Below are 13,261 nucleotides of genomic sequence, written 5' to 3' on the forward strand. Positions count from 1 at the left end.
AGTCAGCACAATGTACTGAGACACAGCACAGCACGGACATATCAGACTCAGGGGGAGCTGAAAGTGTAAAACTTCAGCGTTCTGAATCTCATACGCAAGTTCCTTAAAGGGAAGTTGTGTACATACGCGAGTTAGACACTGCAAAGTCGCGTATATGTCAGTCTGAGGAAAAGCAGTGGGGACAGGATCAGAAAAAGGATCTGATATGATTCAATCTATTATTTGCTCTATTGATTATAGTCTGCTGAGGATGTGTGGAAATGTTTTGTTACTTGTATGATGTCTAGAAGTGTTTTGATCCTAACTTGAGGATGATAATGTTTTGATGCTTATTGCTGATATATGCATGATCAGATCTAACAGATGGCACTGGTTGAGGGGGAGCATATGCCTTTAGTAATTCATTGTTGGCATTATGGTTAATAATCCTTGGTGATGATTCTTATATGGCTAAATGATATATCTTGCTATGATATGATGTTGTGAGTTGTCTATGATAAACTCTCATATGATTCTTGAAGTTACATAGTTGAAGGTTGATCCTTTGATGATGCTTACATGGTGATCTTCATAAGGATAAGGAGAAGTACAAAGCTTGAATACACATCTTTCTCACCTGATGATGAGTCACTCATATACTGCTGGTGTCATATGCATAAAGATCATACAGTTATGATGCAGGCACTCTTGTGGATAAGGATTGTTGCTGTTGATGATATCAAGAAGTTTTGTCAAATGAGCTTGAGCTCAAGATACATAGTGCTGATACATGGATGACTACTCAAAGTTGCTTTGTTGGAGACATGGTGATGAGTTCTTATCTATATGATGATAGGTTGATACTTACATATGTTGATTGATGCACATGTTCCCAAGTAATGATACTTGGATCATGTAGATCTTGACATTGATGTAATGGCTATGGTGGGTTCACATGTAATGTGAATGATTTCATGATGATGTTTAAAAGGAGGAGTTGACATCTATGTTCAGACATACCTTGCTGCAGGACATTTACATGTTGCTGATATGAAAATGGTTGTACGCGAGTTTCATAAGGCCTATTTGCGTATATACGCTTGTTTATGTGGATGCAGACACGTATATGGAGTTTTGAATCAGAAGGGACAGATGTTGGTTGTAGAAAGTCTGATATGGGTCTGACAGAGATCATCTGGCACAGGTTCAGGGGGAGTAGATAATCTTCCAATGATGCATTGTTGGCATTATCTTAAAGCTTTTGGTTCTAGTTCACATTTGGTGTTGATTTCAGGAGGAACAAAGGCGAAAGGAGAACAGAAGGATCTCTTGGTTTCTGATCTGAATGGTGATTATCAGATGCTGCTGGTGACTTTCATAAGTCTTGGTCTAGTTCTTTCGTCTCTATGTCATATATCTCTTTTTCATGGTGTCAAGGTCAGGTAACGGCCTATTTTCGTTTCCCCACTATGCCTGTGATGACTGATGCAATGTGATTGGTTGTCATATGTAAACTTTTGATGTATCCCCACTTGGTTGGGTGGATGAGTCAATTTTTTGTATATCCTCACTTAGTTGAGAGATGGATGAATGTATGAGTCTTTGGTGATAGGAAGGTCTTTTATGATGTATAGAGTCATGTTCTTCTTGAAGAACATCTTTTGCAGATCTTGTCTACAGTCAGGAAGAGCATGAACAACACACTTCAGCAGTACTGAGACTCGGCATGTACTCAGGGGGAGCATTGACAGATTGGTACACTTTGGTATAAACAAAGGGGGAGATCATTTAGAGATCTTAACAGATACTCAGGGGGAGTATAGACAACGAAATGTTCAGCAAAGGAAGAGAACATCTTGGTCCACCCTTTGCCCTTGATGTCAAAGGGGGAGAGTGATTTGGTGTTGTTGCCATCAAGTCCAAAGGGGGAGATTGTTGGCATTATGATGCATGTGTTGTACTTGATGGAAACCCTCTCATAGAAGAATATCTCACTTATGTATAACTGGATGAATCTTCAGAAGAGATATCAGATGTGACTGATGGAGGACAGCTCAAAGGAATCAGATGATAGTTCTAAGTGTGACAAGTTAGCTTTGCCATCAAGTCCAAAGGGGGAGATTGTTGGCATTATGAGATAAGTGTTGTCCTTGATGGAAAACCACACTGATGACAAATCATAGTTCATACACGCAGGTTCATTAAGCCCAAGTCGCGTATACAAGCAGGTTCACTATATACGAAGTCGCGTATACGCAGGTTCGCTATATACCAAGTCGCGTGTACACGCTGGTTGGCTTCAGTAAAAGCGCTTGTATGTGGAAAACTTATCTTTGGTCCACGGCGGTTATTCCTTGGAAGTTGTGCCTATGGTTTTGGACCTTGGTGTCTCGACGGACGTGTTGATCCCTAGTTTTGAAGATGATGGTATTGGATTTCTATGGTTTTGGCTCTTGGTATTGAACAAGGCCTAAGGCTATATAAGGAGAAGGAAATCATTAGGCAAGTGTATCTGAAATGTCTTGAATATCTGAAGAAGTATGAGATCCAGTATGCAGGTTATGGGTTGATGATGCATTGCTTGATTTGAGCTAAGGAGGGATCTCACCGGCTGATTGAGAACAAGATCTAAGGAGAGATCGGAATCAAATGGTTTGAAATGAACTATCTTTATGATGCCTATTCTAGATCTACATACTGACGCATGTATTGTTCTATAAGTGTTATGAGTATGACTGATGTCTGGTACAGCTGCAAGTTATGAGAAATTATTTTTAGATCTGTACGCGGGTTGTCTTTGGCAAAAGCGCGTATACACGCGGGTTTGATTCATCGAAGTAGCGTATACATTGTAAAGCTTGATATTTGAAGTTGCATATGGGTCTGATGGTTATTACAGAGTCCTGTGTCTGCTCTGTGTTCTGGTGACAGTGTTGTTAACAGGGTTTCAGTGATTCAGAGTTTGATGATTGTTTTGAGCTTCAATGATAGTTATGGGTCCAGTATGAAAATTGGATGAAAAGTGGCCTTTCAGATTATATGTTGTGCTTTAGTGTATCCAGTCTGAAAATTGATGAAACGTGGTACCTGGAGGAGAGAAGATTGTAGGCAAGCACCTACGTACTAGTATCTAAGCTAGTACAAAAGCTAAGGGAGATCTTTGGAGCATTGTAGCAGGTAGCAGCCTGTGTACTAGTAAATGGATCGGCTAGTACAAGAGAAAAGGGGGTTGTATCTCCCGTACTGGTATAAGACTGCACCAGTACAAATATTGTAAAAGGATTTTCTTATTAAGAAGAAGATTGAGATGACTTGCAGCAGGTGGTTTTCACCCACATTGGGTTTCCACCTTATATCTTTGTGTTCATGTGTGTGGCTTTTGTGTGATGATCTGTTCTGTTATACTGCACCTGTTTACTGTTAATATGGTCAATAATGTTCTGATGCATTTACTGAAGATAAGCTAACTGAATCATAAGATTTCTGGATATACGCTAGTTGCTTTAGACACAGCAGCGTGTACACGCGGGTTCACTTAACTGAAGTAGCGTATATGTTTCTGAGCATAAAATGAAAAAGTTTTAATGATCTGATAATACTGATTCACCCCCCCTCTCAGTATTATTTTCAACAGGCTCTATAGCATCAATGGTTCCTCAAATTATGTAAATGATATAGTGATGTATGCCTGCGATTTAAATGCAACAAAACTCATAAAGCAACCACAAGAAAACACAAAGGGCCATTTTTGCTAAGGTTGTGTAATTGTGTTGTTGATTCCAAGGCCCCATTTTCCCTTCCTTACCATTTTTCCTTATTCCCCCATGCCATTTTTCCTATTATCACTACCCTAAAACACTACCAAACCCTATTCTCTTCCCCCTCCTCATATTGGTCAATACAAACCCCAAACCCTACCTTATAAAAAACCCCAAACCCTACCTTGTCAAAACCCCTACATATCCCTAAACAAACTTCCTCCCATAACCCCTATTCCCATCACATTACTCCCTTCCTAATATTCCCTTTGTTTCATTATTCCCCTTGGTGGCAGATATCACAAACAACACCCAACTTCACCATCATCAAAGGGCAGCCTAAGTACAGTATATAAACAGCAGCCATGGCATCTGAGGGTTCATCAGAGTATGAGGTGGAAACTCACAACGATACAGCTTCAGGAGAACAGGCTCCCAGGAGACATCACAGGAGTGGCAAACATGTTAGGGATGAGCCAAACACCCTCACTGAATGGCAGGCATGCCCTCTTGCTATGTCATGCTTCCAGCACCTAGCATGTTTTGAATTTTGTCAAAGGGTGGCTAATGTTAGAGTTCATCATGAGTTGGCCCGTATTTTTGTGCTTCATCTATGTGAAGGTCAGTCTATCTTGGCCGGGGTCACCTTCACATTGACGCCCGAAACTATCTCAGTGGCAACAGGCATACCAAATGTTGGAGAACAATGGCATAAGAAGAAGAAGGTGGATAGGCAATACTATGAGCCTTACATTAAGGCCAGTTGTTTGAGGCATCTCACAAGAGTCTTACCATTCAGATATTTGAAAGATGAGTATGCTCTGCTCATGAAACTGATCATGAAGTACTTCAGTTGTGAGGGGAGGTTCTCTCGCCTATATGCCTATCACATCAGGTTGCTCATGCACTTTACCAGGGTGCGGATGATGAACCTCCCATTTTTCATTTGCAGGAACATAGAGAGGATGAAAAATTTCTTGCAGCATAAGACCCCTCAGCAGCAGCTTAACAGTGTTTATCACTTTGCTCTTATCCGGATTTTGGTGGATCATCAGTTGGGATTGCAGGGCATTGCTTCGGAGGACTTCATCTCCCGTGACTTCTTCAACACTCCAAAGGTAGTATCAGAGGCAGAGCATGAGATAGGTGGTCCTTCTCATCAGTATGAGCGCCATGAGACTGCTACTATGCCAATATTCATCACCTATCAGAGAGGCAGTAGACATTTGTTTGCAGCGGCAAAGCGAGTGTTATCTCCACCCAGGGTGGAAGGGGCCTTGCTTCCTACATCAATGACATATGAACAGGATAGAGGTAAGGAGCCAATGCATGATGAGGGGCCTTCAGGTGAGCCATCAGGTGAACAAGAGATAGAATTCGTTCTCCTTCATGATGATGAGACAGATACAGAACCGACAAATGCAGAGCTTAGAGAGATCATCCAGGAGCAACAATCAATGATTGAGGCCTTATCCCTTGACTTGGAGAGGGCTAAGTGGAACATGAAATACCTGGAGCAGAGGAACAAACAGCTGGAGGATCAGCAGGCGATCATGGAGCTACAAAACATTCGTGAGCATTGCCAAGCTGCACAAAGAAGAAGAGTTGAGCTCACGTCATTAGAGCAAGAGATCAATGAGGATCAGGAGGCCAATCTAGAGAGAGTTAACATGCACTTGGAGAGGCTGCTGGACAAGGCCGACAAAGACCATGCCTTACTAAGACACATGGCCTTCCATTACAGGGCACAGAACATGAGTGCAAGGGCTCGGATAAAGAGCTTGAAGGCAAAATTGAGCAAAGCAACAAAAGAGGCAAAAGAGGAAAAAGAGTAAGATCGGCTTCGAATCTTGGCTGAAGCTTCCTTGGCACAACATAGCACTTCATAGAGGACCTCCAACCCAAATTTCAAGAAATTTGGGGAAATTTTGTCACATGACAAATTTTTGGGCAAAACACAGGTTTTTTCTCCCTATGGCGCGGCGCTAAAAATTGGGAGCTCCAAATGAAGAATGGTTTGCTTTTTTGGATTCAGCATGAAAAATCATGATTACTAGTGCTTGGACAAGAAATTTGGGCAAGATCTGAGTCTCCAGGAGGTCAAAAACACCCAAAAAATGACCTCTCTGCCCCTATTTTGACACACAGGAAGTAGTCTTGGGAGAATGAAGATTTGGAGGGGAAAATGAGCACCAAATTTAGGAATTCCACTTGGGTTGGAAAGTAGACAAGATAGGCTTTCCAAAAAGCACACTTGGGCACATTTTGGACTGCTAAAAGTGCCTCAAAACAGGCTCCAAAGTGGCGCGGCGCACATAGAAAATGGCGCGGCGCATATAGGAAAAAATCCCAATTTTACCTCTCTTTTGTGAAATTTCGATTCACGACTTCTCCAAGTGGGCCTGCTCGTCTACATTTTAGTTTTTTGGCACCTAAGGTGGAATTTAAAGTGTTTTCTCTCCAGATTGGCTTCTATCCAAGTGGCGAAGGAAGGCAAACGGTCACCCAAGCCATTTGTCATGTTTGTAACGCTGCACCTGTAGCTGATGGTTGGCTCTTCACCTCCATTTTGTAATGATTCGAGTAACTCCCCAACCCTTGGGTGTTCTATCTCTTCATGGCACATTCTATATATTGTATGAAAACTAGTTGCAAAGGGTTGGTTGGCTTGTAACTTCTGGGAGACTGTGGGAAAGAAACTCTGTTTCTTCATTGTATATTTTTGACAGAGAATTAATGAAAGGCATCGGCTCTGTTTCATGAGATTCATGTGGTTGTGAGTGTAGTGAATGTGTCTCTTATGTTTCATATGTATTTTTTAATGTTCATAGTTCAATTCATATTCATTTACAGTGAAATTTTTTGAGTTAGATAAGGTAGAATTCAATTTTATTGCTTTGCCTGTGGGAAAATTTCATTTTCAGTGTTATTCTTCTGTTGAAAAGGATTCATGTACTTATGCCCTTTTCACTCTCCTAAGCAATCTCTCCATTCCACATTATTTTGAACTAAATTGCTACACTTTCCGTCTGTCTTGCCTCACGAAGTAATCTGTGCCTTTGTATTAAATTCTCTGTTCTTTGCTAACTGTTGGTCCCATACCATCCCAGAAGCTCGGTCATTCATAAAAATTGTTTCTTGTATCCATATTCACTTACTAGCCTAAGATCAATATTTCACTATAAGTCATCTCAGACCATTTTTGCTTATCTATTTACTGAGCGTGACTCGGAGAGAGCCTTCTCCTATTCTAGTAGCGCTAGCTACCAGACTGAGCGTGGTTTGTGGTTACCTTGAATTTTGCCTTCCTTCAGTCTAGGGCAGGTTTAGGTGCTAACAGGGTGAATGGCCTAAGGAAATCACAATATTGAATAGATATTCTCCTGAGAATCCAGAAGGACTTGGCTAGGTCATGTTGATTTGACAAAGAAAATAAATCTAATTTACTTGAGAATCCATAAAGGACTCTGGGTAGGCCATGTTGATATTTCAAGGGGTGAATGTTCTAGGGGAATATCTTCTCTTGAGAAGCCAGAAAAACTTGATTGGGTCATGCTAATTTGAATAAAGGATATTGATACATTTATGTTACAAGCCATGAAGGAATTTGGTTGGGCCATGTCGATTTGGCCAAGGGTAAATGACCTAGGATACTAACAGTGATTACTCTAGGATGGAGTGATCTATAGACGTGCATGTGAGGAATCACATCGCCTACTCCACGATGGAGTGATCTATAGATGTCCATGTGAGGGAGGCACTACATCAACATAGCAAGCTCATGAACTTTTCTTAAGGAAGGAAAATTTGTTGAAATTCCCTTGTACCCTAGATCTAGTCTATGTCTAGGCTTGATCATAAACATACTAAAGCTACCCAACTAAAATCACTTTGCAAAAAGGAAATATAATAGTAGTAAAATCAATAAAGTAGATAGATTTATTGATCCCAACACTCGATATTTATTAGTCCATCAATAAAAGAATCATGGGGCTCTCGTACCAGGGATCATGGCCCTTTAGATCACTAGTACAACTAGTATACATAGTATACAAAAATACACAACATGTCCATTGAATAATCTAGGGCTTGAGACATAGTTCTTTAGATCTACAATTTTCCCATCAAAATCATAGAGACAAGCCTTGACCTGTTGAAGGGATTCCTTCATCTTCAATCCTTTTGGTTCTCTTGTCCACCACTCTTCTGGTTGTCCTTCACATCCAAGGTCACATAGTGATCAACCCCTTTAGATAATTGTACTTTTTCTACCTTTTTTTGTGATAAGGCTTCAAGTTTCTATTCAATTCAGCCATCTTTATTCTTTTGCTTCTAGGCCACAACTGCCTTCTTCCCTCAGCATGAAATTGAACCTGAGACTTCTAGTTTTACTATGGTATCCATCCAATAATTTGGCCAGCCTTATCTCATGCCTCAAGGCTCTTTTCCCAAATAAAAAAGCCTACAATCTCTCTAGTCTGAGCCCTAATAAAATTTTGAGGCACCTTGGTTCACTATCTAGGTATGCAACTAGGTCTCTTGTAACTTGGCTCCCATGAGTTGACTTATAGTAACCCTTTCATGGCCTATATTTGTCCATGGAAGGGTCTCCTTACCCTCTACTGCTCTATAAACCATATAAAAAATGTTCCCATGGTGTATTGCAGGCCTTGACTAACCTCCTTAGCATAGGTCTGCCCTCAATCTTAGGTATGGTGCCCTTCTTGCTACTTAAATTCTCTTATGTAATTGTGGCCCACCATTACAAGCCCTCTTATAGCCTTATTGATAACCCTATAACCCTTGACATTGCTAGAATTCCACATTAATCTTTGTCTAGGTGTTACTTGCCCTCATCCAAGCTTCATCCTCCTCCTACTTTACGGATCTGATACTCATAGACAAATCAACCCTTAACTAGGGCTTAGTCCCTCTAGATATAGACCAAAACAACCTCTTGACCTCTATACTAGGCCTAGGTTTATTCATAGAACTCTACTTGGACTCTTTGACAATATATATCTTGGCAGTTATTTCCTTTACACTTCCATCTCCATGACTTTCCTTACATACCCATAATTTTCCTTGCATGAGTCATGCCTTTCCTTGTGTGGTCATAGTTGTCCTCGCATGTGCCATGCATTCTTTAGTACTTAATCAAGGTTTGAATTGCATGGTGCATGGTTGTCCTTGCATGCAGCATGAATTTTCCTTACACCACCATGAGTGTTCTCACATGATTCATGGTTGTCCTTGCATGGGATGAAAACTACTCTCTCTTGAACATAAAGATTCAAACTTCCATTGGGTAGATGACATTCCTTCCTAATCTTCCTCTAAATCTAGACTCCCTCTGAGCCTACACAACCTTCACTTCTCACTCAATTTTCTCTCCTGGAAAGTGTTTCTACTCATATTGTGTCCTTCCAAAGTCAGTTTCAATTTGCAGTTGAATGATGATTCTAATCCACTCTAGACCACCGCAACTCAATTCTATAAGCAATCTCATCCTCCTAGGTAAAATACTTCATTTTCACATGGATGTGCAACTCCAAAACCCAAGGAAGATATTACCTCACCATCAGCCTCCCATCCTTGCACACAAATAATTCCTTCCACCCATGTGTCTTGAGCCTCTCCTTTGGCTCTTAATTATATTTTTCCTCTAGGGGTTTCTTAGGAAAACTCTATACCTTTAGGGTTTTCTCTATTTTACCCTTAGAATAAATAATTAATTCCTTTAGGTCCCAAACCCACATCTTTGGGTTAAAAACCTCAACTTTGGGTCAATTTCCCAACCAACTACTTTTGGTGGGTATCCTTCTCTCATAAATACCCTTTGAGCTACCTAAAATTTCAAGAGAAAATTAAGCTAAAGAGATTTTTTTTGTAGCTAAGGAGAATAACTCCCTTACTAAGAGGGAGTGATAATTTTTTGTAACATCAAGGGGTATTTCCACATGCCTAAATAAGCCTAGAATAATTATAAAGAAAAAAATAGATTTTTTTTTTTTTGCACCAGGTCAACCCAACTCATGAAAGGGTATGTCCCTTAGGCTAATTTACCTCCATTATACTAGTATATATAGATGATGCGACATCTCATTTTCTCCATCAATAAAGTCTTATATCTCTTTTCATCATCTCTCTTGAATAACAACACATGTGATCTAGAAGGAAAAGTTTGACCGATTTTATCTACCTTTTTTTGCCGAGCTAAATCAATTAGGCATTAATCGCAAAACAAGGTTGTCAGCCACAGGGTTCGTATGGCCACAAGCCACAAGGTTTGTAGGATTTGCCGCAAACTATGAAGAGGACATGCCTAGGCATGTTGGATGTTTTTGTTGAATGCTAATGTTGGCCATGGTTTCATTGATATTTTTACTTGGACATTAGCATATATTTATGGACAAATTGTTTATTTGTAAACCTTGCTGAAGAATAATTTCTCCTAAATAAAATGAGTTGGGTTTTCTCCCAAGGGGGTTTCCCAGGGTAAAAATATTATCTCTATTATGCATGTTTTTCTTTCTATAATATTTACTATTTTTGTTGTATTTATTGTATTTACTGTTGTTATTTTCTGAAGTGTAATTTCTAAATGATATCAACGACATAATAATACTATGTGAAAAACATTAGGTAGTAATTATCTAGTAGACAATAGTATTATACCGTGCTCTTGTAGAAAAATCAAAATTTTCATTCTTTTATTTGCATCAACCTCTTAGGAAATGTTTTTCATTCTGACTGAAGGATGTGGATATGTGAGTGCAAAATCCTAATGAACCAATGATTGTTAACCTAAAGGATGGAGATGATATCAAAGAAATTAATATGTCATGGAAAATGTTAAGTGTGGGAAAGGAGAATGGACAAACTACTTCAATCCAATATTTTTAAGTAGTTCCCCTCCTATAACCCTAAGACCTTAGTGAAGGTCCCACTAGATCAAGGATAAAGATTAACTCCCTAGTAAGGTGAAAGGACATGTTTAAAATCAAGATCGGTCAATCATGAGGATCACCCCTTTATTTGTACTAATTTACCAAAATATTAAGTAAAAACACTCAAATGCAACATGATAAAAGTACCTATTAAGAGGTAACCCACCTTCATCCAAGAGGAATTTCAGATGGTGAGAGGTGTATGACTGTTGTAGATGGTGGAGGATAATAGCATATCACCGTCAATGAGAAAATTCCAGCGTTGTTAGCTAGATGTTTGTCCAAGATAGGATAAAAAGTTTTCTCCTATGGGGATATCCATTTTGGTGGGTAACATCTAGCTCCAACTCAGGGACATGTGCTCATAGTAGAGTGCATGTTCCATATGGCCCAAACACTCAAATAAACTTGTTTGCTATCATGTGTATGGGGTGTTGATCATCACCCTTGTGTTTATATGATATAATAACTCGCTAATGAAAATTTAATATTAACTAATGAAATATAATCTAGGATGCAACACAACAACATGAACAATGAATATAGGGGAATCCAATGCAACTACCTATTCTAACTTGTGATAGCATACTATACATCACTTAAGTATAGTAATATAATCTATGTAGCTATGACTAATCATATTGAGAGAAAACAAGGAAGCATCAAAGTCATCTATATCATAATACTCACCTGCCATATAACATGGGTGGGAGGTGTGAAAATAAAATAATTGTGGATCAGTTTCGCTACCATGAGAAATGACAAAGGATGAAAAGGGAGGATCCAAATTTTTCCTATTGCTAATCCTTTCTTACATCCTAAATATGGAGTAATCAATGATCAATTTTATGAATTCTCGACCAATAGTTATTTCAGGTACACAACTCTCAATTAAATCCCTGAGGACATGTTGTGAGTGGCATGGGGGGAATATGGTTGGTGGGAAATATCTTGACAACTTAGCTGCTTGTCACAACAATCAAGTTCAAAATTTCAAACAGTGCCAGCTCGTCATGTCCAAAATTTATGTGACTTGAACATGACTACACCAACCAACAAAACCCTACACTGTTGGCCTTTTCGGTAATAACCCGCGTAGTGTAGGCTACAGTCTCACTCGAAGCAGTATGGGGGGATGCTAGAACCAAGTTTTTGCATCCAAAGATTAGTGTGATGTATTTCAACGCCTCAGATCTGTCTTCGCATAGATCGATAACCTCTTAGGGCACATTATTGCAACTTTGTTAACACAGTCCTCAGACCTTCACGAAGGTCTACGATCAGCCTTTGCGGACTTTTAACAGTCAATCTATCCATTTACATGCATCAGAGAACAACCAAAAATTAATGTTCATGCAAATTTACTTAAGTTATTAGTAAACGCCACATAATTCATCAAAGTCTTTAGGAAATTACTTAAATAGGCATTGCGTACATCATTAACACTTATTCAAGAGAAATGCATGGCATTCAACCAATATTTCATAAAAAACATCATTCATCGACAACATATAGCATAAACAAAAATACAAAATAATTCTTTGGAAACTGTCTTTATTGATCTTCAATTCAAGGTTATAGACTCAAAACTGCCCTGCAAACTCAGCTGCAGTTGTCTATGCACTCAGCTGCAGACTCTACCTACACCTCTGTGCACTCAGCTGTAGAGCCTTTTATATATCTTACCCACTCCTCCTCACTATCACTTCCCCCTCCTTATCATCAATTATCCATTGCTATCCCCTAGACTCTCTAAGACACACCTATTTATAGCCTTTCGCATACAATGCCATGGTTTGCGGACCATGGGTGAATCTCAAAACTGAATCAAACTTTACATAAAACAAGGGGCTAAGCCCCTTTGACTCTTATTCATCTACATGCTCCGCATCCACAAATCACAGAGACTTTACATTATTTACAAAAATTGTACCAAAACTTGGGTTATCTTAACCCAAAAACTGACCCAAGGAACCCCATACCAACAACCCCCCAACACAAAGATCGTGACTCACCTTCGAGTCACTCTACTAGCACTACGATCTTACTATGAAGACCTCCCAGCTCCACGTGGATCACTGCAACTTCGACAACACTCTACGTTGCTGCCTGCTTGGCTTCCTCGACCAATTTTTCCGTGGCTAGTCCTTCTATGACTAGCCTCATCATTTGTTGTTTTTGCTGCAACCCTTTAAGCTTATCCTGAATGGTAGTCATGACTTGATAAGCTTCCTCCAACCAAGGCTACATCTTGGCCTTTAGCAAGGCCTCCTTCTTTTGTGCTTCCTCTATCTATGCTAGGAGCTGCTTTCCCTCCTGTAATTTGGCAAGGCACTGCGTTCGTGCTAAGGAGTGCGCAGTTGCCATGACTTCATCATATTTCTACTGAAGCTCCCTTACCTCTGTGTTCAGTGCCTACAGGTTCAGATCCTCCTGTAAATTGGTCACGAGATCCATAGCCTGCTCAAATAATGTTGCACAGTCAGTGAATGTGGCATCCAATGTAGCCATGCCTTCCTTTATCGCAACTCCGCGCTGCTCCCAGAACTTAAGCAGAGTTGTGGGCTGCAAATT

This window comes from Pinus tabuliformis, chromosome 2_2, assembly GCF_031772625.1.
Source record: "Pinus tabuliformis cultivar Carrire ecotype Pingquan chromosome 2_2, CPIR1, whole genome shotgun sequence".
Classification (NCBI taxonomy): domain Eukaryota; kingdom Viridiplantae; phylum Streptophyta; class Pinopsida; order Pinales; family Pinaceae; genus Pinus; species Pinus tabuliformis.